This window comes from Carettochelys insculpta, chromosome 1, assembly GCF_033958435.1.
Source record: "Carettochelys insculpta isolate YL-2023 chromosome 1, ASM3395843v1, whole genome shotgun sequence".
Classification (NCBI taxonomy): Eukaryota; Metazoa; Chordata; order Testudines; family Carettochelyidae; genus Carettochelys; species Carettochelys insculpta.
Genome location: NC_134137.1, coordinates 378,417,099 through 378,429,870, shown reverse-complemented (window position 1 = coordinate 378,429,870; position 12,772 = coordinate 378,417,099).

Here is a 12,772-nt window from a genome sequence, read left to right as displayed (position 1 = left end):
GGCTAACGGCATACTAGGGTGCATTTGATGCTAGTGCGGCCACATCTGGAATACCATGTCCGGTTTTGGGCCCCCCCGGTATAAAAAGGATGTGGATTTGCTGGAGCAGGTTCAGGGGAGGGCAACAAAAATGATTAAGGGGCTGGAGCACAAGACCTATGGGGAGAGGCTGAGGGATTTGGGCTTATTTAGCTTACAGAAGAGAAACCTGAGCGAGGGGTAATTTAATAGCAGCCTTCAACTTCCTGAATGGGAGCTTGAAAGATGAGGGTGAGAAACTGTTCTCAGTGGTGTCAGACAGCAGAAAAAGGAGTAATGGTCTGAAGTTACAGAAGGAGAGGAGTAGGTTGGGTATTAGAAAAAGCTACTTCCCCAGGAGGGAGGTGAAGCACTGGAATGCGTTGATTAGAGAGGTGGTGGATTCTCCATCCCTGGAAGTTTTTAAGCCCCATCTTAAAAACACAGTAAGAGACCTAAAACAGAGCCACTGTGGCTTAACAACCATGTAAAAGAGACAGTGAGAGATAAAAAGGCATCCTTTAGAAAGCGGAAGTCAAATTCTAGTGAGGAAAATAGAAAGGAACATAAACACTGCCAAATTAAGTGTAAAAATGTAATAAGAAAAGCCAGAAAAGATTTTGAGGAACAGTTAGCCATAAATTCAAAAGACAATAGTAAAATGTTTTTTTAGTACATTAGAAGCAGGAGGCCCAATAAAAAAGCAGTGGGACCCCTGGACGATAGACATATAAAAGGAGCAATCAAGGAAGATAATGCCATTGCAGAGAAACTAAATGATTTCTTTGCTTCAGTCTTCACGGCTGAGGATATTACAGAGGTTCCCAAATCTGAGCCGTCCTTTGTACGTGACAAATCTGAGGAACTGTCCCAGATTGAAGGGTCAGTAGAAGAGGTTTTGGAACTAATTGATAAGCTAAACAGTAACAAGTCTCCAGGACCAGATGGCATTCACCCAAGTGTTCTGAAAGAACTCAAATGTGAAATTGCAGAGCTATTAATGGTGGTTTGTAACCTATCCTTTAAATCAGCTTCGGTACCCAATGACTGGAAGACAGCTAATATAATGCCAATATTTAAAAAGGGCTCTAGAGGAGACCCTGGCAATTACAGACCAGTAAGTCCAATGTCAGTACCGGCCAAATTAGTAGAAACAATAGTAAAGAATAAAACTGTTAGACACGTAGAAGAACATGATTTGTTGGGCAAAAGTCAGCGTGGTTTCTATAGAGGGAAGTCGTGTCTTACTAATCTGTTAGAGTTCTTTGAAGGGGTTAACAAACATGCAGACAGGGGGTATCCAGTGGACATAATATACGTAGATTTCCAGAAAGCCTTTGACAAGGTCCCTCACCAACGGCTCTTATGTAAATTAGGTGGTCATGGGATAGGAGGAAAGATCCTTTCATGGATTGGAAACTGGTTAAAAGACAGGAAACAAAGGGTTGGAATAAATGGTAAATTTTCACAATGGAGGGGGGTAACTAGTGGTGTTCCCCAGGGGTCAGTCCTGGGACCAATCCTGTTCAACTTGTCCATCAATGATCTTGAGAAAGAGGTAAGCAGTGAGGTGGCAAAGTTTGCAGAGGACACCAAACTGTACAGGATAGTCAAAACCAAAGTAGACTGTGAAGAACTTCAAAAAGATCTCAGCAAACTGAGTGACTGGGCAGAAAAATGGCAAATGAAATTTAATGTGGGTAAGTGTAAGGTAATGCACATTGGGAAAAATAACCCCAATTATACATACAATGTGATGGGGGCAAATTTAGATACAACAGATCAGGAAAGGGATATTGGAATTATAATGGATAGTTCTCTGAAAACATCCATGCAGTGTGCAGCGGCGGTCAGTAAAGCAAATAGGATGTTAGGAATTATTAAAAAAGGGATAGAAAATAAGACGAAGAATATCATACTTCCCCTATATAAAACTATGGTACACCCTCATCTTGAGTACTGCGTGCAGATGTGGTCTCCTCACCTCAAAAAAGATTTACTGGCATTAGAAAAGGTTCAGAAAAGGGCAACTAACATGATCAAGGGTTTGGAAAGGGTCCCACATGAGGAGAGGCTAGAGAGACTGGGACTTTTCAGTCTAGAAAAGAGGCGATTGAGGGGCAATATGATAGAGGTATATAAAATCATGAATGGGTGTGGAGAAAGTGAATATTGAAACATTATTTACTTGTTCCCATAATATAAGAACTAGAGGACACCAAATGAAATTAATGGGTAGTAGGTTCAAAACTAATCAAAGAAAATTTTTCTTCACACAGCGCACAGTCAACCTGTGGAACTCCTTGCCGGAGGACGCTGTGAAGGCCAGCACTCTAACAGAGTTTCAAATAGAGCTTGATAAATGTTTGGAGGTTAGGTCCATAAATGGCTATTAGCCAAGGGTAAGGTATGGTGCCCCTAGCCTTTAGTCAAAGGCTGGAGACAGATGGCAGGAGACAAATCGCTTGATCATTGTCTTCCGTTCACCTCCTCTGGGGCACCTGGCACCAGCCGCTGTCAGCAGACAAGACACTGGGCTGGATGGACCTTTGGTCTGACCCAGTATGGCCGTTCTTATGTTCTTAGCTTGACAAGGTCCTGGCTGGGATGACTTAGTGGGGGTTGATCCTGCTTGAAGCAGGGGGCTGGACTAGCTGACCTCCTGAGGTCCCTTCCAGCCCTGTGGTTCTATGACTCACCAAGACATCTGCTGGCTGAGAGGCTCCCTAGAACAGCTGCTCATGCCCAGGCTGAGCGGCTGCTGGCACTGCCACGGTGCCCGGGGACAGGGCAGGTGATGCTGGGATTCAGGTACAGCCGAAGGGAAGAAGAGGAAGTAGCCCAGGGACAGCTGCCCGCATTCAATCACCATGCTGTGGCCAGACCCCCCACAGCCACTGGTGTGACTCTGTCGCTGTTTGGACCCAGGGCTGGGCCCCGATGTTCTTGGGTTGGCTTGAGTCCTCCTGTCGCCAACCACCACCAGCATCCAGTGCGACAGCAGCCTCCCCACCTAAGACCAGTGTTGGATCCTAGGACACTACTGTCTCCATTGATGGGCCCCGCCTGAGAGGGAGAGCCTTAGACTGCTTGGTGTCCCTCTGCGCCTGAGGGCTGGGCTCCTCGTCTGTTCGCTCCTCTATCTCCCCTAAGCAGTCGGTAGGGGAGTGTCACTGGCTCCGTCTCATGAGACGAAAACCAGGGGTCTCCACATGACAGCACGAACACAAGGAGGTAGTTCTGCACAAAGCACACAGTTAACCTGTGGAACTCCCTGCCCCAGGATGTTGTGAAGGCCAAGGCACTAACCGGGCTCAGAACAGAGCTGGATTCATAAATTCCATCGATGGCTGTTAGCCAGGCTGGGCAGAAGGGTGGCACTCGGCTCTGTTTGTAAGCAGCGGGGCATGGGCAGGGGGCGGATCACTCAATGATTCCCTGGTCTGTTTGTTCCCTCTGTACACCCGGCACTGGCCGCTGGCAGAAGACAGAACCCTGGGTGAGGGACCTTGGCTCTGACCCAGCATAGCTGTTGCTCTGGAAACTGCCAGCTCCCCTGCCGCAGACGGCCCTTCTGGCGCATGTACCACGCGGGGACTGACGCCCTTCTGCCAGCTGGAGTCAGCCACAACCAGGGCCAGATTCAGTGGTGCTTACCCCTGGCAAAGAGCGACGGCTCCAGCGCCCACCCAGCCTCTGGCGTCGCTTCCCTCTCGCATGCCCCAAGTCTGTGGGTTACGACAGAGCGGCCACTGGAAGGGACGGGGACCCAGCGCTGCTTTGGGAAAAACCACGGCCACCTCAGACGCATGCGATTGTAAACCGACCCCGCCCCACAGCACACTGGGCCCTGTCCTGGGCCTCAGCTTCCCCCCCGGCAGTGGATGAATGTCCCAGTCACACAGCGCTCCCCTCTCCTTCCACCGCACCCCGCGGGCCGGCTGCCGTCAGCAAAGCCCCAAGGTCGAAGGGCCCTTTGTGCGGGTTCGTCTCCACCCACAGCAAGTGCCTGGAGCCCAACTCCCCTACTGCCCCCAGTCGCTCTGCCACCAGCGGTCGCTTCTCCTCGGCCACCTGCCTCTCTCTGCTGGGCCACGTCCTCAGCTTCCACCACTTACCCCAGCGCTGCCTGGGCAGCCGGAAACCTCTCTGCTGAGGGGCTCTCTACCAGCGCCCCAGCCTAGGCGCCTGGCGCTGCAGGTCTAAGCAACACGCCTAGGTGAGGGTCACTGTCCCACGCAGGGGCATCAGAACCACTTACATGGGGAACAAAGGGTCTCTTGAGTCTTAGCTGAGGTGGCCTTGGCCTTTCGCTCAAGCTACAGCAGCTCTTTCACTGAGCTCTAGACAACCCAGGTTCAAGCCTACCCCCAGGCAGTTATACCTGCAAAGCTCCTTGTCAGTCATTCCAGCCTCAGGCTGTGCTCACACTGCAGAGATGTCTGCAAATCTGACTTCAAGTTATGGCCGCAATGTAGCTGTAGCCTCTGTGACCAATTAACAAACCCCCCTCAACTGAATTGGCTCTTCCTGAGCAACCTGCTCCTGTGGGCTGTGGTTTCCTGGTGCCCTTAACTCAAAATCAGAGAAGCGCTTTGCACACCCTATCTTGAGTTAATCTCAAACTAGGCTGGTTTGGGATCTGGCACTGGCTACACAGCACCACATTCAGAAACACTGCACTATTTCAAGGCGTCCCTTCCTCCTCCTGCACCGATACAGCTGTTTCAAAATACCAGGAGCCTTTCACAGACATGGAGTTATTATTTCAGGTTATCTCAGTACCCTGAATTAGTTCCACAGTGTAACCACAGCTATGGTGTCTAGCACTCCCTACCCCTGCCCCACAAAAACCCTGGTCCCCCCCCAAGCACTGGCAGCCAGACCCACAGGGAGTCCTGCCCCACAAAAACCCTGGTTCCCACTGGGCACTGGCAGCCAGGGCGTGACCATCAGTGCAGCGGGACCTCCTTAACCAGGGTGGGTGGGCAAAGCCCAGGTCTGCCGCTCACAGCCAGGAGCCCAACCTGCACTCCAACTCAACGGCTGTATTAATGCTCATTCATTCAACAGGGCAACCCATCAAGTGAAAGGAGACCCATCCAGTCTGGTATAAAGACATTGGCTTTACCTTACTTAGGCTACGTCTGCACTTGGGGGAAACTTCTAAATGGCCATGTTAATAGTGAAATCGGCAAATACTAATGAGGCACTGACACGAATATTAAGTGCCTCATTAGCATGCCACCAGCCGCAGCGCTTCAAAAGTGCCGCATTTCGCTCGCGCACAGCTTGTCTACACAGGATCCTTTTCAAAAGGACCCTGAAATTGTCAAAATCCCCTTATTCCTATTACTCTTGAAGTGCCACGGCCGGCAGCATGCAAATGAGATGGCGATGGTCTGAAGAAGTGGGTCTGTCCCATGAAAGTTCATCACCTAATAAATTATTCTGTTAAAGTGCTACTGGACTGCTTTTTTGTTTGGTCACCAGAGGGCAGTGCAGCCTGGTAGTTCTCGTCAACACAGCAAGGTGTGCGTGGCTACGTCTGCAGTAGCCCAAAACTTCAAAAAGGCCATACAAGTAGCCACTTCATAGTTTACTAATGAAGCGCTGAAATACATATTTGGCGCCTCATATTCAACTTCAAAATTGGCGCAGCTTCCTGCTGTGCGGTTCGTCCTGAGACCCCTTACAGTTCTAGGACATGTGTACCAGTGGACCCTGCACCAGAGCAGCTACCCAGAAAGACAGTCAGGTAAGATCCTGCTTCTTCCTCCTCCCACACTGGGGAGCTGGTGGCAGCTCAACCATTACAGGGCTCGTGGGCCAGGCTGGGCCTGTGTGAGCCCCCGACCCATCTCCATCTCCCGCTGCACGTAGCACCTAATGCCCTGTAGATATGTGCCAAATGCTCAGCTCCGTTTGGATAGGAGCTAAAGGGCTTTGGCGACATCAGCACTGGCCCGAGCGTATCTCCCTGCAGAGGTGATGTGGCTGGTGCCCGGCCTGGATGGTCAGGAAGAGGCACCAGGAGGTGACTTTGTCCCCTCACAGCTGTTCCTGTCCCTTCTGCAGCCTGGTGGGGCAGGATCCCACCCCAGGGCCAGTCAGTGCCCCCCTGGAGGAATTGACTGGCCTCACTGCTGGTCCCGCTGCAGGCGGCGTCTCAGACTCGATGCAGGGGGAGCCAGCTCACCTCCATCCTCAGCCAGGCAGAAGCAGACATGGTGGCCAGATACAGTTCGCTCTCCCATTTCAGTGGCCAGGCCTGGGTTGGACTCCATGATCCTTCCCGTGTGAGTGCCTGGAGCCAGCTTTGCCTCTGACAGTTGCTTCTCCCATTGGCCGCTTTCCTGGGTCTCTCCACGTCCCTTTGATTGAAGGGCCGTGTGCTCAGGCTGGCCGTGTGCTCAGGCTGCGAGCCGATTGGCGGAGCGGCAGTCAGAGGGAGGGGCTCTCTCAGGTAGGCCAGAGCTCTAAAGCCCTGCTGGCAAGCGACCAGGGAGCATGTGACTGGGTGCATGCGAACAGGGTGGTTGCTAACAGGAGGGAGTTTTGAGAGGGAGCTTACAGGGAGCTAGTTACTTCGTCAGGTGTAAGAGGCAGCATCGTCCCCAGCTGCTGCCTGGAGCTGAGGGACCCGCTGCAGCATGAGGAGCAGGGCGGGGGGCAAGATCGAGGGATGTCAGTGGTGGGCAAGTGGTTTGGGGGCATCTGGTACGGCTGTGAGGCTGGCAGCACCCACGGAGGCTGCTTGCGGCGTCCTGGCCCAGATTGCATGGCTTCCGGGCCCAGTCCTGCGCTCCCTGCATGCACGCGCCGCACCAGATCTGTGGGGCTCCAGGGACGGCCGTAGCCAGATGAAGAGTTGGTAGCTTTGGCTGGGACCCAGGATGCGGCTGGGCTGCAAGATCGGCGCCTTCCTGGAGGACGTGGGGCTGCAGCAGCATGTGGCCAGGTGCAGAGAGGCCAGGGGAAGGGGGACCTGGGGGCAACAAGAACTGATATGGGGCAGTGTGGTGCAGTCAGGAGACATGGGAGTGGATGGGGGAAAAGGGGGCAGGGAGGGAGGATCTGGGGGTGATGGTAGCCGCCGAGAGGCAGAGGGGTGGGGAGGAGGGTCCTGGGGAGCTGAGGAGGTCGTCACAGGGAGCTTTGGGGACATGTGGCGCCAGGGAGGTGCAAGAGGTAGTGGGACCGTACCCACGTTCTCCATGCCCCACTGCCTTGTGGGTTATCCTGGAAAGGAGCAAGGCTAAGGGAGTAAACCCTGACAGAAAATCTGGAGGGGAGTCCTAAGGCGGCTCTGTGCCAACTTCTGGCATTGACCCAGCAACTCCTGCAGCTGAGCTGGTACCAGACGTAGAGGTTGTCCTCTCCTTTGGACTATATCAGTAAAGCCGAGAGGGGAACACTGGCATCTGAGCAGCCCAGGGTCCCAATAATCGCCCAAGCTCGTGCATGGAGAGGTACTCCTGCATCGCTAACAGTGTTGAACCAACACGGGAGGTAACAGATACCGGTTATAAGCTCTTGCTCGATTGGCGTAGAGAACGAGCGCCAGGGGTTGCCTCCGACGGTGGGAGAGATCGTCGCATCTCACTGGACAGTCACCGCTCGCCTCAAGCTGGGCAGCCCTCAGCCAATAGGGTACTGTCCCACCACAGTTCACCTGCCTCACTGGGTGCGTTAGGCTTAAGGTTCCCAAACCTGACAAGTGACCTGAAATCTGAGCACCAGGCAAACCAATAAGAAAATCAACAAGAAAAGGAAACCATCAAAGTTTTAAGCTTGCTTGCTGGAATGTGCGGACCATGTTGACAGGTCTGACTGAAGATCTTCAGGACATCAGCGACACCCCAAAGACCACTGTCATCGATGAGGAACTGAACAGGCTCCAAGTTGACATTGCTGCTCTGCAAGAGACACGTCTCGCAGATTTGGGATCTCTAAAGGAAAAGGACTACACCTTTTTCTGGCAGGGTAAAGCCCGAGAAGAACCCAGGGAGCATGGTGTTGGCTTCGCCATCAGAAACACCCTTCTACAAATGGTGGAATTAGTCATGGGTGGATCAGAAAGACTCCTTCAGGTCATACTTCAAACTCGCGCCGGTCCTGTCCACCTGATCAGCGCTTACGCCAAAACCCTGTACGCCGCACCAGAAGTAAAAGACAAGTTTTATGACGTGCTTAGTGCTGCCATAGCGCAAATACCTGCTCGCAAACAACTGTACATTCTGAGTGACTTCAATGCGAGAGCTGGAGCCAATCGTGACTCGTGGCCTTCCTGCTCAGGCCACTTTGGTGTGGGAAAAATGAATGAAAATGATCAGCGTCTTCTCGAACTTTGCACGTACCACAATCTGTGCATTACAAACACATTTTTGCAAACCAAGCCACAGCACAGAGTGTCATGGAGACACCCATGCTCAAAACACTGGCATCAACTAGACGTGGTCATTGCAAGATGTGATAACCACAAAAACATCCTTCTGACACGCAGCTATCATAGTGCTGACTGCAGTACAGATCACTCGTTAGTTTGCTCCAAACTCAAGGTGATTCCCAAGAAGCTGCACCGCTCTCAACCAGCTGGAAGGCCCCGCATCAATGCCAGAAAGACGGCTAACTCAGAGAGAGCTGAAAAGTTCAGAGCGACCCTCGAGGAGAATCTGCGCAGCAACCCTGGGGGTGCCGATGTGGCATCCAGATGGCAGCATCTGAGGGATACAATGTACAAGAACTCAAATGTGAAATTGTGGAGTTATTAACAGTGGTTTCTAGCCTATCCTTTAAATCCGCTTCGGTACCCAATGAATGGAAGACGGCCAACATAACGCCAATATTTCAAAAAGGCTCCAGAGGAGACCCTGGCAATTATAGACCGATAAGTCTAACATCAGTACCAGGCAAATTAGTAGAAACAATAGTAAAGAATAAAATTGCAAGGCACGTACAAGAGCACAAATTGTTGGGCAAAAGTCAGCATGGTTCCTGCAGAGGGATGTCGTGTCTAACTAATCTATTAGAATTCTTTGAAGGGGTTAATAAACATGCGGACAAGGGGCACCCAGTGGACATAATATACCTAGATTTCCAGAAAGCCTTTGACACGGTCCCACACCAAAGGCTCTTATGTAAATTAGGCGGCCATGGGATAGGAGGAAAGATCCTTTCATGGATTGAGAATTGGTTAAAAGACAGAAAACAAAAGGTTGGAATAAATGGTAAATTTTCACAATGGAGGGGGGTAACTAGTGGTGTTCCCCAGGGGTCAGTCCTGGGACCGATTCTGTTCAACTTGTTCCTCAATGATCTAGAAAATGAGGTAAGCAGTGAGATGGCAAAGTTTGCAGATGACACCAAGTTGTTTAGGACAGTCAAAACCAAAAGGGATTGTGAAGAACTACAAAAAGATCTCAGCAAACTGAGTGATTGGGCAGCAAAATGGCAAATGAAATTTAATGTGGGTAAGTGTAAGGTAATGCACATTGGAAAAAATAACCCAAATTACACGTACAACATGATGGGGTCAAATTTAGCTACGACAGATCAGGAAAGGGACCTTGGAGTTACAGTGGATAGTTCTCTGAAGACATCCACGCAGTGTGCAGCAGCAGTTAGTAAAGCAAATAGGATGTTAGGAATTATTAAAAAAGGGATAGATAATAAGACAAAAGATATCATACTTCCCCTATATAAAACTATGGTACGCCCACATCTTGAGTACTGCGTGCAGATGTGGTCTCCTCACCTCAAAAAAGATATATTGGCATTAGAAAAGGTTCAGAAAAGGGCGACTAAGATGATTAGGGGTCTGGAACGGGTCCCATATGGGGAGAGGCTAGAAAGACTGGGACTTTTCAGTCTGGAAAAGAGGCGATTGAGGGGTGATATGATAGAGGTATATAAAATCATGAATGGTGTGGAGAAAGTGAAGATAGAAAAATTATTTACCTTTTCCCATAATACAAGAACTAGGGGACACCAAATGAAATTGATGGGTAGTAGGTTCAAAACTAATAAAAGGAAATTTTTCTTCACACAGCGCAGTCAACCTGTGGAACTCTTTGCCGGAGGAGGCTGTGAAGGCCAGGACTCTATTAGGGTTTAAAAAAGAGCTCAATAAATTTTTGCAGGTTAGGTCCATAAATGGCTATTAGCCAGGGGTAAAGTATGGTGCCCTAGCCTTCAGTACAAGGGCAGGAGATGGATGGCAGGAGATAAATCACTTGATCATTGTCTTCTGTTCTCCTTCTCTGGGGCACCTGGCATTGGCCACTGTTGGCAGACGGGATACTGGGCTGGATGGACCTTTGGTCTGACCCGGTATGGCCATTCTTATGTTCTTATGTACAACACGGCCTTGTTGGTATTTGGAAGAAGAGCTAGAAACACAAATGACTGGTTCGACGCTACCTCCGATGAAATGATTCCAGCCATCGAAAAAAAGCACACTGCACTCCTGGAGTACAAACGTTCCCCGAGCCAGAGTACCCTGCAAGCGCGTGGAGCAGCCAGAAAAACAGTACAGCAGACGGCCAGGCGCTGTGCCAACAACTACAGGCTCGAGCTATGCAGCAGCATCCAGACCAGTGCTGACTTTGGTAATCTCAGAGGAATGTACGAGGGTATGAAGAAGGCATTAGGACCCACCCAGAACAAGATGGCACCTCTGAAATCCAAATCTGGTGAAGTCATCACTGACAAAGCCAAACAGATGGAGCGTTGGGTTGAGCACTACTCCGAGCTGTACTCACGCGAGAACATTGTGGTTGACGCAGCCCTCGATGCCGTCAAGCTCCTTCCAGTAATGGACGAACTGGATCAAGAACCAACTGTGGATGAACTGAAGAAAGCCATTGACAACATTGCAGCAGGAAAGGCCCCTGGCCAGGATGGCGTACCACCAGAGGTAATCAAGTGTGCCACAGACGCTCTCCTGGAACCCCTACATGAGCTACTGTGCCTGTGCTGGAGAGAGGGTGAGGTTCCACAGGACATGCGCAACGCTAACATCGTAACCTTGTATAAGAACAAAGGAGACAAAAGCGACTGCAACAATTACCGTGGAATCTCCCTCCTAAGCGTCACTGGTAAACTGTTCGCTCGCGTCATCCTTGGCAGACTCCAGAAGATTGCTGAGAGGGTGTATCCTGAATCACAGTGCTCATTCCGCGCAGAGAGATCTACCGTCGACATGGTCTTCTCTCTGAGGCAGCTGCAGGAGAAATGCAGGGAGCAGAGGAAGCCACTCTATATTGCCTTCATTGACCTGACCAAGGCCTTCGACTTGGTCAGCAGGGATAGACTGTTCAAACTGCTCCAGAAGATAGGTTGTCCGCCACGGTTACTCAAGATGATCCAGTCTTTCCACGAAGACATGAGAGGAACCATCCAATATGATGGCACATTATTGGATGCTTTCAGCATCAAGAGTGGCGTCAAACAAGGATGCGTGCTTGCTCCGACACTGTTCGGGATCTTCTTCGCACTCCTCCTTAAACACGCCTTTGGATCTTCAACAGAGGGCATCTTTTTGCACACAAGATCTAACGGGAAACTGTTTAATCTTGCAAGGCTGAAAGCTAAATCTAAGGTGTGGGAAGTCCTCATCAGAGACGTGCTGTTCGCAGATGACGCTGCTGTCGTGTCACACACAGAAGACCAGCTTCAGAAGCCGCTGGATCAGTTCTCCAAAGCATGCAAGGACTTTGGGCTCTCCCTCAGCCTAAAGAAGACACATGTACTTGCTCAGGACGTTGCTGATTCTCCATCAATCAGCACTGACAACTATACGTTAGAGGTCGTCCACGAGTTCGTTTACCTCGGGTCCACCACCACTGACAACCTGTCCTTGGAGAATGAGCTAAATAGGAGGATCAGTAAAGCAGCCATAACTCTGTCCAGACTCAGCAAGAGAGTGTGGAATAACAACAAGCTGTACACTCACACCAACATGCAAGTCTACAGAGCCTGCATCCTCAGCACCCTCCTTTACGGCAGCAAGACGTGGACCCTGTACGCCCGCCAGGAAAAGAGGCTGAACGTCTTCCACTTGCGCTGCCTCAGGCGCATCCTTGGAATATCATGGAAGGACAGAGTGACCAACACCGCTGTCCTTGAGCAAGCTGGAATCCCAACCATGCACACCCTCCTCAGGCAGCGGCGGCTCCGCTGGCTTCGCCACGTCCACAGGATGAATGATGGAAGGATCCCAAAAGACATCCTGTATGGCGAGCTAGCCTCTGGCGAAAGACCTCCTGGACGCCCGCAGCTGCGCTATAAAGATGTTTGCAACAGATACCTCAGGGAAGTAGACATCAAGCCAGACAGCTGGGAGGAGCTGGCAGACGATCGCAGCAGATGGAGGCAGGAACTATACAAGGGCCTTCAGAAGGGTGAGCTGAGGATCAGACAGCTAGCAAAGGAGAAGCGAGCCCACAGAAAGCACAGCAAGGACCTGCCAGACACCCATTACATATGCAACAGATGCAGCAAGGACTGTCACTCTCGTGTGGGTCTTCACAGTCACAGCCGACACTGCAAATGAGGAAGCCAAATGGAACTACGAAGGGCGCGTTCCATAGTCTACATAGACTGAAGTATACTACTCCATGTCCCACAAGCCATTCAGGGGTACAGCCAGGATCTCCGGTCCCCACTCCTCAACCCTTCTCCCATCATGGGCCCCAGGATCTCCCATCTGCCCTGCACCTTAACGCCTGCCTTCCTGCACCCTCCGTCTCCA